Below are 17,722 nucleotides of genomic sequence, written 5' to 3'. Positions count from 1 at the left end.
AGAATTCGAGATTCTAAGATTTACACAAAACTCGCTAAACTCACCAAAACTAACCCAAAGTAACCTAACTATCACCGAAATCAAAGAATTCGAGATTTTTAAATATACACGAAACTCGCTAACCTCACCAAACCTTATTCAACCTAACCTAACCATCACCGAAATCAAGAAATTCGAGATTGTAAGATGTACACAAAACTCGTTAACTTCACTAAACCTAACCCAACCTAGCCTAACTATCACCAAAATCAAAAAAATCGACAATGCAAAAATATACACAAAACTCGCTAACCTCACCAAACCTTACCCAACAAGCCTTACTATCACCGAAATCAAAGAATTCGACAAAGCAAAAATATACACAAAACTCGCTTACTTTACCAAACCTAACCCAACCTAACCTAACCATCACCGAAATCAAAGAATTCGAGATTTTAAAATGTAAACAAAACTCGCTAACCTCACCAAAACTAACCCAACCTAACCTAACCATCACCGATATCAAAGAATTCGCGATTGTAAGATGTACACAAAACTCGTTAACCTCACAAAACCTAACCCAACCTAGCCTAACTATCACCGAAATCAAAGAAATCGACAATGCAAAAATATACACAAAACTCGCTAACCTCACCAAACCTAACCCAACCAAGTCCAACTATCACCGAAATCAAAGAATTCGACAATGCAAAAATATACACAAAACTCGCTTACCTTACCAAACCTAACCCAACCTAACCTAACCATCACCGAAAACAAAGAATTCGACATTGCAAAAATATACACAAATTTCGCTTACCTCACCAAACCTAACCCAACCTAGCCTTACTATCACCGAAATCAAAGAATTCGACAATGCAAAAATATACACAAAACTTGCTTACCTCACCAAATTTAACCCAACCTAACCTAAACATCACCGAAATCAAAGAATTCGAGTTTTTAAAATTTAAACAAAACAAGCTTACCTCACTTAAACTAACCCAACCTAACCTAGCCATCACCGAAATCAAATAATTCGAGATTTTAAAATATACACAAAACTCGCTAACCTCACCAAACCTAACCCAACCTAACCTAACCATTATTGAAATCAAAGAATTCGACAATGCAAAAATATACTCAAAACTCGCTTACCTCACCATACCTTACCAAACCCAACCTAACCGTCACCGAAATCAAAAAATTCGACAGTGGAAAAATATACACAAAACCCGCTTACCTCATTAAACCTAACCCAACCTAACCTAACCATCACTGAAATCAAAGAATTCGACAATTCAAAAATATACACAAAACTCGCTTACCTCACCAAACCTAACCCAGCCTAGCCTAACCATCACCGAAATCAAAGAATTCGACATTGCAAAAATATACACAAATTTCGCTTACCTCACCAAACCTTACCCAAATCAGCCTAACTATCACCGAAGTCAAAGAATTCGACATTGCAAAAATATACACAAAACTCGCTAACCTCACCAAACCTAACCCAACCTAACCTAACCATCACCGAAATCAAAGAATTCGACATTGCAAAAATATACACAAAACTCGCTAACCTCACCAAACCTTACCCAACCTAGCCTAACTATCACCGAAATAAAAGAATTCGACAATGCAGAAATATACACAAAACTCGCTAACCTCACCAAACCTAACCTAACCTAACCTAACCTAACCTAACCTAACCTAACCTAACCCAACCTAACCTAACCATCACCGAAATCAAAGAATTCGACAATTCAAAAATATACACAAAACTCGCTTACCTCACCAAACCTAACCCAGCCTAGCCTAACCATCACCGAAATCAAAGAATTCGACATTGCAAAAATATACACAAATTTCGCAGACCTCACAAAACCTAACCCAACCTAGCCAAACTATCACCGAAATCAAAGAATTCGACAATGCAAAAATATACACAAAACTCGCTAACCTCACCAAACCTAACCCAGCCTAGCCTAACTATCACCGAAATCAAATAATTCGACAATGCAGAAATATACACAAATCCCGCTTACCTCACCAAACCTAACCCAACCTAACCTAACCATCACCGAAATCAAAGAATTCGAGATTTTAAAATTTAAACAAAACTCGCTAACCTCACCAAAACTAACCCAACCTAACCTAACCATCACCGATATCAAAGAATTCGCGATTGTAAGATGTACACAAAACTCGTTAACCTCACAAAACCTAACCCAACCTAGCCTAACTATCACCGAAATCAAAGAAATCGACAATGCAAAAATATACACAAAACTCGCTAACCTCACCAAACCTAACCCAACCAAGTCCAACTATCACCGAAATCAAAGAATTCGACAATGCAAAAATATACACAAAACTCGCTTACCTTACCAAACCTAACCCAACCTAACCTAACCATCACCGAAAACAAAGAATTCGACATTGCAAAAATATACACAAATTTCGCTTACCTCACCAAACCTTACCCAAATCAGCCTAACTATCACCGAAGTCAAAGAATTCGACATTGCAAAAATATACACAAAACTCGCTAACCTCACCAAACCTAACCCAACCTAACCTAACCATCACCGAAATCAAAGAATTCGACATTGCAAAAATATACACAAAACTCGCTAACCTCACCAAACCTTACCCAACCTAGCCTAACTATCACCGAAATAAAAGAATTCGACAATGCAGAAATATACACAAAACTCGCTAACCTCACCAAACCTAACCTAACCTAACCTAACCTAACCTAACCTAACCTAACCTAACCTAACCCAACCTAACCTAACCATCACCGAAATCAAAGAATTCGACAATTCAAAAATATACACAAAACTCGCTTACCTCACCAAACCTAACCCAGCCTAGCCTAACCATCACCGAAATCAAAGAATTCGACATTGCAAAAATATACACAAATTTCGCAGACCTCACAAAACCTAACCCAACCTAGCCAAACTATCACCGAAATCAAAGAATTCGACAATGCAAAAATATACACAAAACTCGCTAACCTCACCAAACCTAACCCAGCCTAGCCTAACTATCACCGAAATCAAATAATTCGACAATGCAGAAATATACACAAATCCCGCTTACCTCACCAAACCTAACCCAACCTAACCTAACCATCACCGAAATCAAAGAATTCGAGATTTTAAAATTTAAACAAAACTCGCTAACCTCACCAAAACTAACCCAACCTAACCTAACCATCACCGATATCAAAGAATTCGCGATTGTAAGATGTACACAAAACTCGTTAACCTCACAAAACCTAACCCAACCTAGCCTAACTATCACCGAAATCAAAGAAATCGACAATGCAAAAATATACACAAAACTCGCTAACCTCACCAAACCTAACCCAACCAAGTCCAACTATCACCGAAATCAAAGAATTCGACAATGCAAAAATATACACAAAACTCGCTTACCTTACCAAACCTAACCCAACCTAACCTAACCATCACCGAAAACAAAGAATTCGACATTGCAAAAATATACACAAATTTCGCTTACCTCACCAAACCTTACCCAAATCAGCCTAACTATCACCGAAGTCAAAGAATTCGACATTGCAAAAATATACACAAAACTCGCTAACCTCACCAAACCTAACCCAACCTAACCTTACCATCACCGAAATCAAAGAATTCGACATTGCAAAAATATACACAAAACTCGCTAACCTCACCAAACCTTACCCAACCTAGCCTAACTATCACCGAAATAAAAGAATTCGACAATGCAGAAATATACACAAAACTCGCTAACCTCACCAAACCTAACCCAACCTAGCCTATTTATCACCGAAATCAAAGAAATCGACAATGCAAAAATATACACAATACTCGCTTACCTTTCCAAACCTAACCCAACCTAACCTTACCATCACCGAAATCAGAGAATTCGAGTTTTTAAAATAAACACGAAACTCGCTTACCTCACCAAACCTAATCCAACCTAACCTTTCCATCACCGAAATCAAAGAATTCGAGATTCTAAGATTAACACAAAACTCGCTAACCTTACCAAACCTAACCCATCCCAACCTAACCGTCACCGAAGTCAAAGAATTCGACAATGCAAAAATATACACAAAACTCGCTAACCTCACCAAACCTAACCCAGCCTAGCCTAACTATCACCGAAATCAAATAATTCGACAATGCAGAAATATACACAAATCCCGCTTACCTCACCAAACCTAACCCAACCTAACCTAACCATCACCGAAATCAAAGAATTCGAGATTTTAAAATTTAAACAAAACTCGCTAACCTCACCAAAACTAACCCAACCTAACCTAACCATCACCGATATCAAAGAATTCGCGATTGTAAGATGTACACAAAACTCGTTAACCTCACAAAACCTAACCCAACCTAGCCTAACTATCACCGAAATCAAAGAAATCGACAATGCAAAAATATACACAAAACTCGCTAACCTCACCAAACCTAACCCAACCAAGTCCAACTATCACCGAAATCAAAGAATTCGACAATGCAAAAATATACACAAAACTCGCTTACCTTACCAAACCTAACCCAACCTAACCTAACCATCACCGAAAACAAAGAATTCGACATTGCAAAAATATACACAAATTTCGCTTACCTCACCAAACCTTACCCAAATCAGCCTAACTATCACCGAAGTCAAAGAATTCGACATTGCAAAAATATACACAAAACTCGCTAACCTCACCAAACCTAACCCAACCTAACCTTACCATCACCGAAATCAAAGAATTCGACATTGCAAAAATATACACAAAACTCGCTAACCTCACCAAACCTTACCCAACCTAGCCTAACTATCACCGAAATAAAAGAATTCGACAATGCAGAAATATACACAAAACTCGCTAACCTCACCAAACCTAACCCAACCTAGCCTATTTATCACCGAAATCAAAGAAATCGACAATGCAAAAATATACACAATACTCGCTTACCTTTCCAAACCTAACCCAACCTAACCTTACCATCACCGAAATCAGAGAATTCGAGTTTTTAAAATAAACACGAAACTCGCTTACCTCACCAAACCTAATCCAACCTAACCTTTCCATCACCGAAATCAAAGAATTCGAGATTCTAAGATTAACACAAAACTCGCTAACCTTACCAAACCTAACCCATCCCAACCTAACCGTCACCGAAGTCAAAGAATTCGACAATGCAAAAATATACACAAAACTCGCTAATCTCACCAAACCTTATCCAACCTAACCTAACCATCACCGAAATCAAAGAATTCGAGATTGTAAGATGTACACAAAACTCGTTAACCACACTAAACCTAACCCAACCTAGCCTAACTATCACCGAAATCAAAGAAATCGACAATGCAAAAATATACACAAAACTCGCTAACCTCACCAAACCTAACCCAACCTAGCCTAACTATCACCGAAATCAAAGAATCCGACAATGCAAAAATATACACAAAACTCGCTTACCTTACCAAACCTAACCCAACCTAACCTAACCATCACCGAAATTAAGAATTCGAGATTTTAAATTTTAAACAAAACTCGCTTAACTCCAAAACTAACCCAACCTAACCTAACTATCACCAAAATCAAAGAATTCGAGATTTTAAAATATACACGAAACTCGCTAACCTCACCAAACCTTATCCAACCTAACCTAACCATCACCGAAATCAAAGAATTCGACATTGCAAAAATATACACAAATTTCGCAGACCTCACAAAACCTAACCCAACCTAGCCAAACTATCACCGAAATCAAAGAATTCGACAATGCAAAAATATACACAAAACTCGCTAACCTCACCTAACCTAACCCAGCCTAGCCTAACTATCACCGAAATCAAAGAATTCGACAATGCAAAAATATACACAAAACTCGCTTACCTTACCAAACCTAACCCAACCTAACCTTACCATCACCGAAATCAAAGAATTCGACATTGCAAAAATATACACAAATTTCGCTAACCTCACCAAACCTAACCCAACCTAGCCTAACTATCACCGAAATCAAAGAATTCGACAATGCAAAAATATACACAAAACTTGCTTACCTTAACAAACCTAACCCAACCCAACCTAACCGTCACCGAAATCAATAAACTCGACAATGAAAAAATATACACAAAACCCGCTTACCTCATTAAACCTAACCCAACCTAACCTAACCATCACCGAAATCAAAGAATTCGACAATGCAAAAATATACACAAAACTTGCTAACCTTAAAAAACCTAACCCAACCTAGCCTAACTATCACCGAAATCAAAGAATTCGACAATGCAAAAATATACACAAAACTTGCTTACCTCACCAAATTTAACCCAACCTAACCTAAACATCACCGAAATCAAAGAATTCGAGTTTTTAAAATTTAAACAAAACAAGCTTACCTCACTTAAACTATCCCAACCTAACCTAGCCATCACCGAAATCAAAGAATTCGAGATTTTAAAATATACACAAAACTCGCTAACCTCACCAAACCTAACCCAACCTAACCTAACCATTATTGAAATCAAAGAATTCGACAATGCAAAAATATACTCAAAACTCGCTTACCTCACCATACCTTACCAAACCCAACCTAACCGTCACCGAAATCAAAAAATTCGACAATGGAAAAATATACACAAAACCCGCTTACCTCATTAAACCTAACCCAACCTAACCTAACCATCACCGAAATCAAAGAATTCGACAATTCAAAAATATACACAAAACTCGCTTACCTCACCAAACCTAACCCAGCCTAGCCTAACCATCACCGAAATCAAAGAATTCGACATTGCAAAAATATACACAAATTTCGCTTACCTCACCAAACCTTACCCAAATCAGCCTAACTATCACCGAAGTCAAAGAATTCGACATTGCAAAAATATACACAAAACTCGCTAACCTCACCAAACCTAACCCAACCTAACCTAACCATCACCGAAATCAAAGAATTCGACATTGCAAAAATATACACAAAACTCGCTAACCTCACCAAACCTTACCCAACCTAGCCTAACTATCACCGAAATAAAAGAATTCGACAATGCAGAAATATACACAAAACTCGCTAACCTCACCAAACCTAACCCAACCTAGCCTATTTATCACCGAAATCAAAGAAATCGACAATGCAAAAATATACACAATACTCGCTTACCTTTCCAAACCTAACCCAACCTAACCTTACCATCACCGAAATCAGAGAATTCGAGTTTTTAAAATAAACACGAAACTCGCTTACCTCACCAAACCTAATCCAACCTTACCTTTCCATCACCGAAATCAAAGAATTCGAGATTCTAAGATTAACACAAAACTCGCTAACCTTACCAAACCTAACCCATCCCAACCTAACCGTCACCGAAGTCAAAGAATTCGACATTGCAAAAATATACACAAAACTCGCTAATCTCACCAAACCTTATCCAACCTAACCTAACCATCACCGAAATCAAAGAATTCGAGATTGTAAGATGTACACAAAACTCGTTAACCACACTAAACCTAACCCAACCTAGCCTAACTATCACCGAAATCAAAGAAATCGACAATGCAAAAATATACACAAAACTCGCTAACCTCACCAAACCAAACCCAACCTAGCCTAACTATCACCGAAATCAAAGAATCCGACAATGCAAAAATATACACAAAACTCGCTTACCTTACCAAACCTAACCCAACCTAACCTAACCATCACCGAAATTAAGAATTCGAGATTTTAAATTTTAAACAAAACTCGCTTAACGCCAAAACTAACCCAACCTAACCTAACTATCACCAAAATCAAAGAATTCGAGATTTTAAAATATACACGAAACTCGCTAACCTCACCAAACCTTATCCAACCTAACCTAACCATCACCGAAATCAAAGAATTCGACATTGCAAAAATATACACAAATTTCGCAGACCTCACAAAACCTAACCCAACCTAGCCAAACTATCACCGAAATCAAAGAATTCGACAATGCAAAAATATACACAAAACTCGCTAACCTCACCAAACCTAACCCAGCCTAGCCTAACTATCACCGAAATCAAATAATTCGACAATACAGAAATATACACAAATCCCGCTTACCTCACCAAACCTAACCCAACCAAGCCTAACTATCACCGAAATCAAAGAATTCGACAATGCAAAAATATACACAAAACTCGCTTACCTTACCAAACCTAACCCAACCTAACCTTACCCTCACCGAAATCAAAGAATTCGACATTGCAAAAATATACACAAATTTCGCTAACCTCACCAAACCTAACCCAACCTAGCCTAACTATCACCGAAATCAAAGAATTCGACAATGCAAAAATATACACAAAACTTGCTTACCTTAACAAACCTAACCCAACCCAACCTAACCGTCACCGAAATCAATAAACTCGACAATGAAAAAATATACACAAAACCCGCTTACCTCATTAAACCTAACCCAACCTAACCTAACCATCACCGAAATCAAAGAATTCGACAATGCAAAAATATACACAAAACTTGCTAACCTTAAAAAACCTAACCCAACCCAACCTAACCGTCACCGAAATCAATAAACTGGACAATGGAAAAATATACACAAAACCCGCTTACCTCATTAAACTTAACCCAACCTAACCTAACCATCACCGAAATCAAAGAATTCGACAATTTAAAAATATACACAAAACTCGCTAACCTCACCAAACCTAACCCAACCTAGCCAAACAATCACCAAAATCAAATAACTCGAGTTTTTAAGATTTACACAAATCTCGCTTACCTCACCAAACCTAACCCAACCTAACCTAACCATCACCGAAATCAAAGAATTCGACATTGCAAAAATATACACAAAACTCGCTAACCTCACCAAACCTTACCCAACCTAGCCTTACTATCACCGAAATAAAAGAATTCGACAATGCCGAAATATTCACAAAACTCGCTTACCTCACCAAACCTAACCCAACCAAGCCTAACTATCACCGAAATCAAAGAATTCGACAATGCAAAAATATACACAAAACTCGCTTACCTTACCAAACCTAACCCAACCTAACCTTACCCTCACCGAAATCAAAGAATTCGACATTGCAAAAATATACACAAATTTCGCTAACCTCACCAAACCTAACCCAACCTAGCCTAACTATCACCGAAATCAAAGAATTCGACAATGCAAAAATATACACAAAACTTGCTTACCTTAACAAACCTAACCCAACCCAACCTAACCGTCACCGAAATCAATAAACTCGACAATGAAAAAATATACACAAAACCCGCTTACCTCATTAAACCTAACCCAACCTAACCTAACCATCACCGAAATCAAAGAATTCGACAATGCAAAAATATACACAAAACTTGCTAACCTTAAAAAACCTAACCCAACCCAACCTAACCGTCACCGAAATCAATAAACTGGACAATGGAAAAATATACACAAAACCCGCTTACCTCATTAAACTTAACCCAACCTAACCTAACCATCACCGAAATCAAAGAATTCGACAATTTAAAAATATACACAAAACTCGCTAACCTCACCAAACCTAACCCAACCTAGCCAAACAATCACCAAAATCAAATAACTCGAGTTTTTAAGATTTACACAAATCTCGCTTACCTCACCAAACCTAACCCAACCTAACCTAACCATCACCGAAATCAAAGAATTCGACATTGCAAAAATATACACAAAACTCGCTAACCTCACCAAACCTTACCCAACCTAGCCTTACTATCACCGAAATAAAAGAATTCGACAATGCCGAAATATACACAAAACTCGCTTACCTCACCAAACCTAACCCAACCTAGCCTAACTATCACCGAAATCAACGAAATCGACAATGCAAAAATATACATAAAACTCGCTAACCTCACCAAACCTAACCCAACCAAGCCTAACTATCACTGAAATCAAAGAATTCGACAATGCAAAAATATACACAAAACTTGCTAACCTTAAAAAACCTAACCCAACCCAACCTAACCTTCACCGAAATCAATAAACTGGACAATGGAAAAATATACACAAAACCCGCTAACCTCATTAAACTTAACCCAACCTAACCTAACCATCACCGAAATCAAAGAATTCGACAATGCAAAAATATACACAAAACTCGCTAACCTCACCAAACCTAACCCAACCTAGCCACTAATCACCGAAATCAAAAAACTCGTGTTTTTAAGATTTACACAAATCTCGCTTACCTCACCAAACCTAACCCAACCTAACCTAACCATCACCGAAATCAAAGAATTCGACATTGCAAAAATATACATAAAACTCGCTAACCTCACCAATCCTTACCCAACCTAGCCTAACTATCACCGAAATAAAAGAATTCAACAATGCCGAAATATACACAAAACTCGCTTACCTCACCAAACCTAACCCAACCTAGCCTAACTATCACCGAAATCAAAGAAATCGACAATGCAAAAATATACACAAAACTCGCAAACCTTTCCAAACCTAACCTAACCTAACCTTACCATCACCGAAATCAGAGAATTCGAGTATTTAAAATATACACAAAACTCGCTAACCTCACCAAACCTAACCCAACCCAACCTTACCGTTACCGAAATCAAAGAATTCGACATTGCAAAAATATACACAAAACTCGCTAACCTTACCAAACCTAATCCAACCTAACCTAACTATCTCCGAAAGCAAAGAATTCGAGATTTTAAAATTTAAACAAAACAAGCTTACCTCACTTAAACTAACCCAACCTAACCTTACCATCACCGAAATCAAAGAATTCGAGATTTTAAAATATACACAAAACTCGCTAACCTCACCATACCTTAGCCAACCCAACCTAACCGTCACCGAAATCAATAAATTCGACAATAGAAAAATATACACAAAACCCGCTTACCTCATTAAACCTAACCCAACCTAACCAAACCATCACCGAAATCAAAGAATTCGACTATGCAAAAATATACACAAAACTCGCTAACCTCACCAAACCTAACCCAGCCTAGCCTAACTATCACCGAAATCAAAGAATTCGACATTGCAAAAATATACTCAAAACTCGCTAACCTCACCATACCTAACCCAACCAAGCCTAACTATCACCGAAATCAAAGAATTTGACAATGCAAAAATATACACAAAACTCGCTAACCTTACCAAACCTAACCCAACCTAACCTATCCATCACCGAAATCAAAGAATTCGAGATTTTAAAATTTAAACAAAACTCGCTAAACTCACCAAAAATAACCCAACCTAACCTAACTATCACCGAAATCAAAGAATTCGAGATTTTAAAATATACACGAAACTGGCTAACCTCACCAAACCTTATCCAACCTAACCTTACCATCACCGAAATCAAAGAATTCGACAATGCAAAAATATACACAAAACTCGCTAACCTCACCAAACCTAACCCAACCTAGCCACTAATCACCGAAATCAAAAAACTCGAGTTTTTAAGATTTACACAAATCTCGCTTACCTCACCAAACCTAACCCAACCTAACCTAACCATCACCGAAATCAAAGAATTCGACATTGCAAAAATATACATAAAACTCGCTAACCTCACCAATCCTTACCCAACCTAGCCTAACTATCACCGAAATAAAAGAATTCAACAATGCCGAAATATACACAAAACTCGCTTACCTCACCAAACCTAACTTAACCTAGCCTAACTATCACCGAAATCAAAGAAATCGACTAAGCAAAAATATACACAAAACTCGCAAACCTTTCCAAACCTAACACCTAACCTTACCATCACCGAAATCAGAGAATTCGAGTATTTAAAATATACACAAAACTCGCTAACCTCACCAAACCTAACCCAACCTAGCCACTAATCACCGAAATCAAAAAACTCGAGTTTTTAAGATTTACACAAATCTCGCTTACCTCACCAAACCTAACCCAACCTAACCTAACCATCACCGAAATCAAAGAATTCGACATTGCAAAAATATACACAAAACTCGCTTACCTCACCAAACCTTACCCAACCTAGCCTTACTATCACCGAAATAAAAGAATTCGACAATGCCGAAATATACACAAAACTCGCTTACCTCACCAAACCTAACCCAACCTAGCCTAACTATCACCGAAATCAAAGATTTTGACAATGCAAAAATATACACAAAACTCGCTAACCTTTCCAAACCTAACCTAACCTAACCTTACCATCACCGAAATCAGAGAATTCGAGTATTTAAAATATACACAAAACTCGCTAACCTCACCAAACCTGACCCAACCCAACCTAACCGTTACCGAAATCAAAGAATTCGACATTGCAAAAATATACACGAAACTCGCTAAACTCACCAAACCTAACCCAACCTAGCCTAAATATCACCCAAATCAAAGAATTCGACAATGCAAAAATATACACAAAACTCGCTAACCTCACCAACCCTAACCCAGCCTAGCCTAACTATCACCGAAATCAAAGAATTCGACAATGCAAAAATATACACAAATCCCGCTTACCTCACCAAACTTAACCCAACCTACCCTAACCATCACCGAAATCAAAGAATTCGAGATTCTAAGATTTACACAAAACTTGCTAAACTCACCAAAACTAACCCAAACTAACCTAACTATCACCGAAATCAAAGAATTCGAGATTTAAAAATATACACGAAACTCGCTAACCTCACCAAACCTTATTCAACCTAACCTAACCATCACCGAAATCAAAGAATTCGAGGATGTAAGATGTACACAAAACTCGTTAACTTCACTAAACCTAACCCAACCTAGCCTAACTATCACCAAAATCAAAGAAATCGACAATGCAAAAATATACACAAAACTCGCTTACCTCACCAAACCTTACCCAACAAGCCTTACTATCACCGAAATCAAAGAATTCGACAAAGCAAAAATATACACAAAACTCGCTCACTTTACCAAACCTAACCCAATCTAACCTAACCATCACCGAAATCAAAGAATTCGACATTGCAAAAATATACACAAAACTCGCTAACCTCACCAAACCTAACCCAGCCTAGCCTAAATATCACCGAAATCAAAGAATTCGACAATGCAAAAATATACTCAAAACTCGCTTACCTCACCATACCTTACCCAACCCAACCTAACCGTCACCGAAATCAAAAAATTCGACAATGGAAAAATATACACAAAACCCGCTTACCTCATTAAACCTAACCCAACCTAACCTAACCATCACCGAAATCAAAGAATTCGACAATTCAAAAATATACACAAAACTCGCTAACCTCACCAAACCTAACCCAGCCTAGCCTAACCATCACCGAAATCAAAGAATTCGACATTGCAAAAATATACACAAATTTTGCTAACCTCACCAAACCTTACCCAAATTAGCCTAACTATCACCGAAGTCAAAGAATTCGACATTGCAAAAATATACACAAAACCCGCTTACCTCATTAAACCTAACCCAACCTAACCTAACCATCACCGAAATCAAAGAATTCGACAATTCAAAAATATACACAAAACTCGCTAACCTCACCAAACCTAACCCAGCCTAGCCTAACCATCACCGAAATCAAAGAATTCGACATTGCAAAAATATACACAAATTTCGCTTACCTCACCAAACCTTACCCAAATTAGCCTAACTATCACCGAAGTCAAAGAATTCGACATTGCAAAAATATACACAAAACTCGCTTACCTCACCAAACCTAACCCAACCTAACCTAACCATCAACGAAATCAAAGAATTCGACATTGCAAAAATATACACAAAACTCGCTTACCTCACCAAACCTTACCCAACCTAGCCTAACTATCACCGAAATCAAAGAAATCGACAATGCAAAAATATACACAATACTCGCTTACCTTTCCAAACCTAACCCAACCTAACCTTACCATCACCGAAATCAGAGAATTCGAGTTTTTAAAATAAACACGAAACTCGCTTACCTCACCAAACCTAATCCAACCTTACCTTTCCATCACCGAAATCAAAGAATTCGAGATTCTAAGATTAACACAAATCTCGCGAACTTCACCAAACCTAACCCATTCCAACCTAACCGTCACCGAAGTCGAAGAATTCGACAATGCAAAAATATACACAAAACTCGCTAACCTTACCAAACCTTACCCAACCTAGCCTAACTATCACCGAAATCAAAGAACTCGAGTTTTTAAGATTTACACAAATTTTGCTAACCACAGCAAACCTAACCCAACCCAACCTAACCGTCACCGAAGACAAAGAATTCGACAATGCAAAAATATACACAAAACTCGCTAGCCTCATTAAACCTCACCCAACCTAACCTAACCATCACCGAAATCAAAAAATTCGACATTGCAAAAATATACACAAAACTCGCTAACCTCACCAAACCGAACCCAACCTAGCCTAACTATCACCGAAATCAAAGAATTAGACAATGCAAAAATATACACGAAACTCGCTTACCTCACCAAACCTATCCCAACCTAGCCTGACTATCACCGAAATCAAAGAATTCGAAAATGCAAAAATATACACAAAACTCGCTTACCTCACCAAACCTAGCCCAACCTAGCCTAACTATCACCGAAATCGAAGAAATCTACAATGCAAAAATTTACACAAAACAAGCTTACCTCACCAAACCTAACTAAACCTAGCCAAGCTATCACCGAAATTAAAGAATTCGACAATGCAAAATTATACACAAAACTCGCTTACCTCACCAAACCTAACCCAACCTTACCTAACTATCACCAAAATTAAAGAATTCGACAATGCAAAAATATACACAAAACTCGCTTACCTCACCAAACCTAGCCCAACCTAGCCTAACTATCACCGAAATCGAAGAAATCTACAATGCAAAAATTTACACAAAACAAGCTTACCTCACCAAACCTAACCCAACCTAGCCTAACTATCACCGAAATCAAAGAATTCGAAAATGCAAAAATATACACAAAACTCGCTTACCTCACCAAACCTAACCCAACCTAGCCTAACTATCACCGAAATCGAAGAAATCTACAATGCAAAAATTTACACAAAACAAGCTTACCTCACCAAACCCAACTAAACCTAGCCTAGTTATCACCAAAATTAAAGAATTCGACAATGCAAAAATATACACAAAACTCGCTTACCTCACCAAACCTAGCCCAACCTAGCCTAACTATCACCGAAATCGAAGAAATCTACAATGCAAAAATTTACACAAAACAAGCTTACCTCACCAAACCTAACCCAACCTAGCCTAACTATCACCGAAATTAAAGAATTCGACAACGCAAAAATATACACAAAACTTGTTTACCTCACCAAACCCAACCCAACCTAGCCTAACTATCACCGAAATCAAAGAATTCGACATTGCAAAAATATACACGAAACTCGCTTACCTCACCAAATTTTACTCAACCCAACCTAACCGTCACCGAAATCAAAGAATTCGACATTGCAAAATAAAAAAACACAAAACTCGCTTACCTCACCATACCAAACCCAACCTAACCTATCCAACACCGAAATCAAAGAATTCGTTAGTGCAAAAATATACACAAAACTCGCTAACCTCACCAAACCTAACCCAACCTAGCCTTACTTTCACCGAAATCAAAGAATTCGACAATGCAAAAATATACACGAAACTCGCTCACCTCACCAAACTTAACCCAACCCAACCTAACCGTCACCGAAGTCAAAGAATTCGACAATGCAAAAATATTTACAAAACTCGCTTACCTCACCAAACCTAACCCAACCTAGCCTAACTATCACCGAAATCAAAGAATTCGAAAATGCAAAAATATACACAAAACTCGCTAACCTTACCAAACCTAGCCCAACCTAGCCTAACTATCACCGAAATCAAAGAAATCTACAATGCAAAAATTTACACAAAACAAGCATACCTCAAGAAATAAGAAATCAAAGAATTCAAGATTTTAAAATTTAAACAAAACTCGCTAAACTCACCAAAACTAACCCAACCTAACCTAACTATCACCAAAATCAAAGAATTCGAGATTTTAAAATATACACGAAACTGGCTAACCTCACCAAACCTTATCCAACCTTACCTTACCATCACCGAAATCAAAGAATTCGAGATTTTAAAATTTAAACAAAACTCGCTAACCTCACCAAAACTAACCCAACCTAACCTAACCATCACCGAAATCAAAGAATTCGACATTGCAAAAATATACACAAATTTCGCTCACCTCACCAAACCTAACCCAACCTAGACTAACTATCACCGAAATCAAAGAATTCGACAATGCAAAAATATACACAAAACTTGCTTACCTTACCAAACCTAACCCATCCCAACCTAACTGTCACCGAAGTCAAAAAATTCGACATTGCAAAAATATACACAAAACTCGCTAACCTCACAAAACCTAACCCAACCTAGCCAAACTATCACCGAAATCAAAGAATTCGACAATGCAAATATATACACAAAACTTGCTAACCTTAACAAACCTAACCCAACCCAACCTAACCGTCACCGAAATCAATAAACTCGACAATGGAAAAATATACACAAAACCCGCTGACCTCATTAAATTTAACCCAACCTAACCTAACCATCACCGAAATCAAGGAATTCGACAATGCAAAAATATACACAAAACACGCTAACCTCACTAAACCTAACCCAACCTAGCCTAACTATCACCGAAATCAAAGAAATCGACAATGCAAAAATATACACAAAACTCGCTAACCTCACGAAACCTTGCCCAACAAGCCTTACTATCACCGAAATCAAAGAATTCGACAAAGCAAAAATATACACAAAACTCGCTTACTTTACCAAACCTAACCCAACCTAACCTAACCATCACCGAAATCAAAGAATTTGACAATGCAAAAATATACACAAAACTCGCTAACCTCACCAAACCTAACCCAGCCTAGCCTAACTATCACCGAAATCAAAGAATTCGACAATGCAAAAATATACACAAATCCCGCTTACCTCACCAAACCTAACCCAACCTAACCTAACCATCACCGAAATCAAAGAATTCGAGATTTTAAAATTTAAACAAAACTCGCTAACCTCACCAAAACTAACCCAACCTAACCTAGCCATCACCGAAATCAAGGAATTCGACAATGCAAAAATATACACAAAACTCGCTAACCTCACTAAACCTAACCCAACCTAGCCTAACTATCACCGAAATCAAAGAAATCGACAATGCAAAAATATACACAAAACTCGCTAACCTCACCAAACCTAACCCAACCAAGCCTAACTATCACCGAAATCAAAGAATTCGACAATGCAAAAATATACACAAAACTCGTTAACCTCACTAAACCTAACCCAACCTAGCCTAACTATCACCAAAATCAAAGAAATCGACAATGCAAAAATTCACACAAAACTCGCTAACCTCACCAAACCTAACCCAACCAAGCCTAACTATCACCGAAATCAAAGAATTCGACAATGCAAAAATATACAGAAAACTCGCTTACCTTACCAAACCTAACCCAACCTAACCTTACCATCACCGAAGTCAAAGAATTCGACAATGCAAAAATATACACAAAACTCGCTAACCTCACCAAACCTAACCCAACCTAGCCAAACAATCACCGAAATCAAAGAACTCGAGTTTTTAAGATTTACACAAATCTCGCTAACCTCACCAAACCTAACCCAACCTAGCCTAACTATCACAGATATCAAAGAATTCGACAAAGCAAAAATATACACAAAACTTGCTAACCTTA

The sequence above is a fragment of the Arctopsyche grandis genome, chromosome 4 (genome assembly GCF_051622035.1).
Source record: "Arctopsyche grandis isolate Sample6627 chromosome 4, ASM5162203v2, whole genome shotgun sequence".
Taxonomy (NCBI): Eukaryota; Metazoa; Arthropoda; class Insecta; order Trichoptera; family Hydropsychidae; genus Arctopsyche; species Arctopsyche grandis.
The sequence above is the reverse complement of the archived record's forward strand: the minus strand, read 5'-3'. Positions refer to the sequence as shown.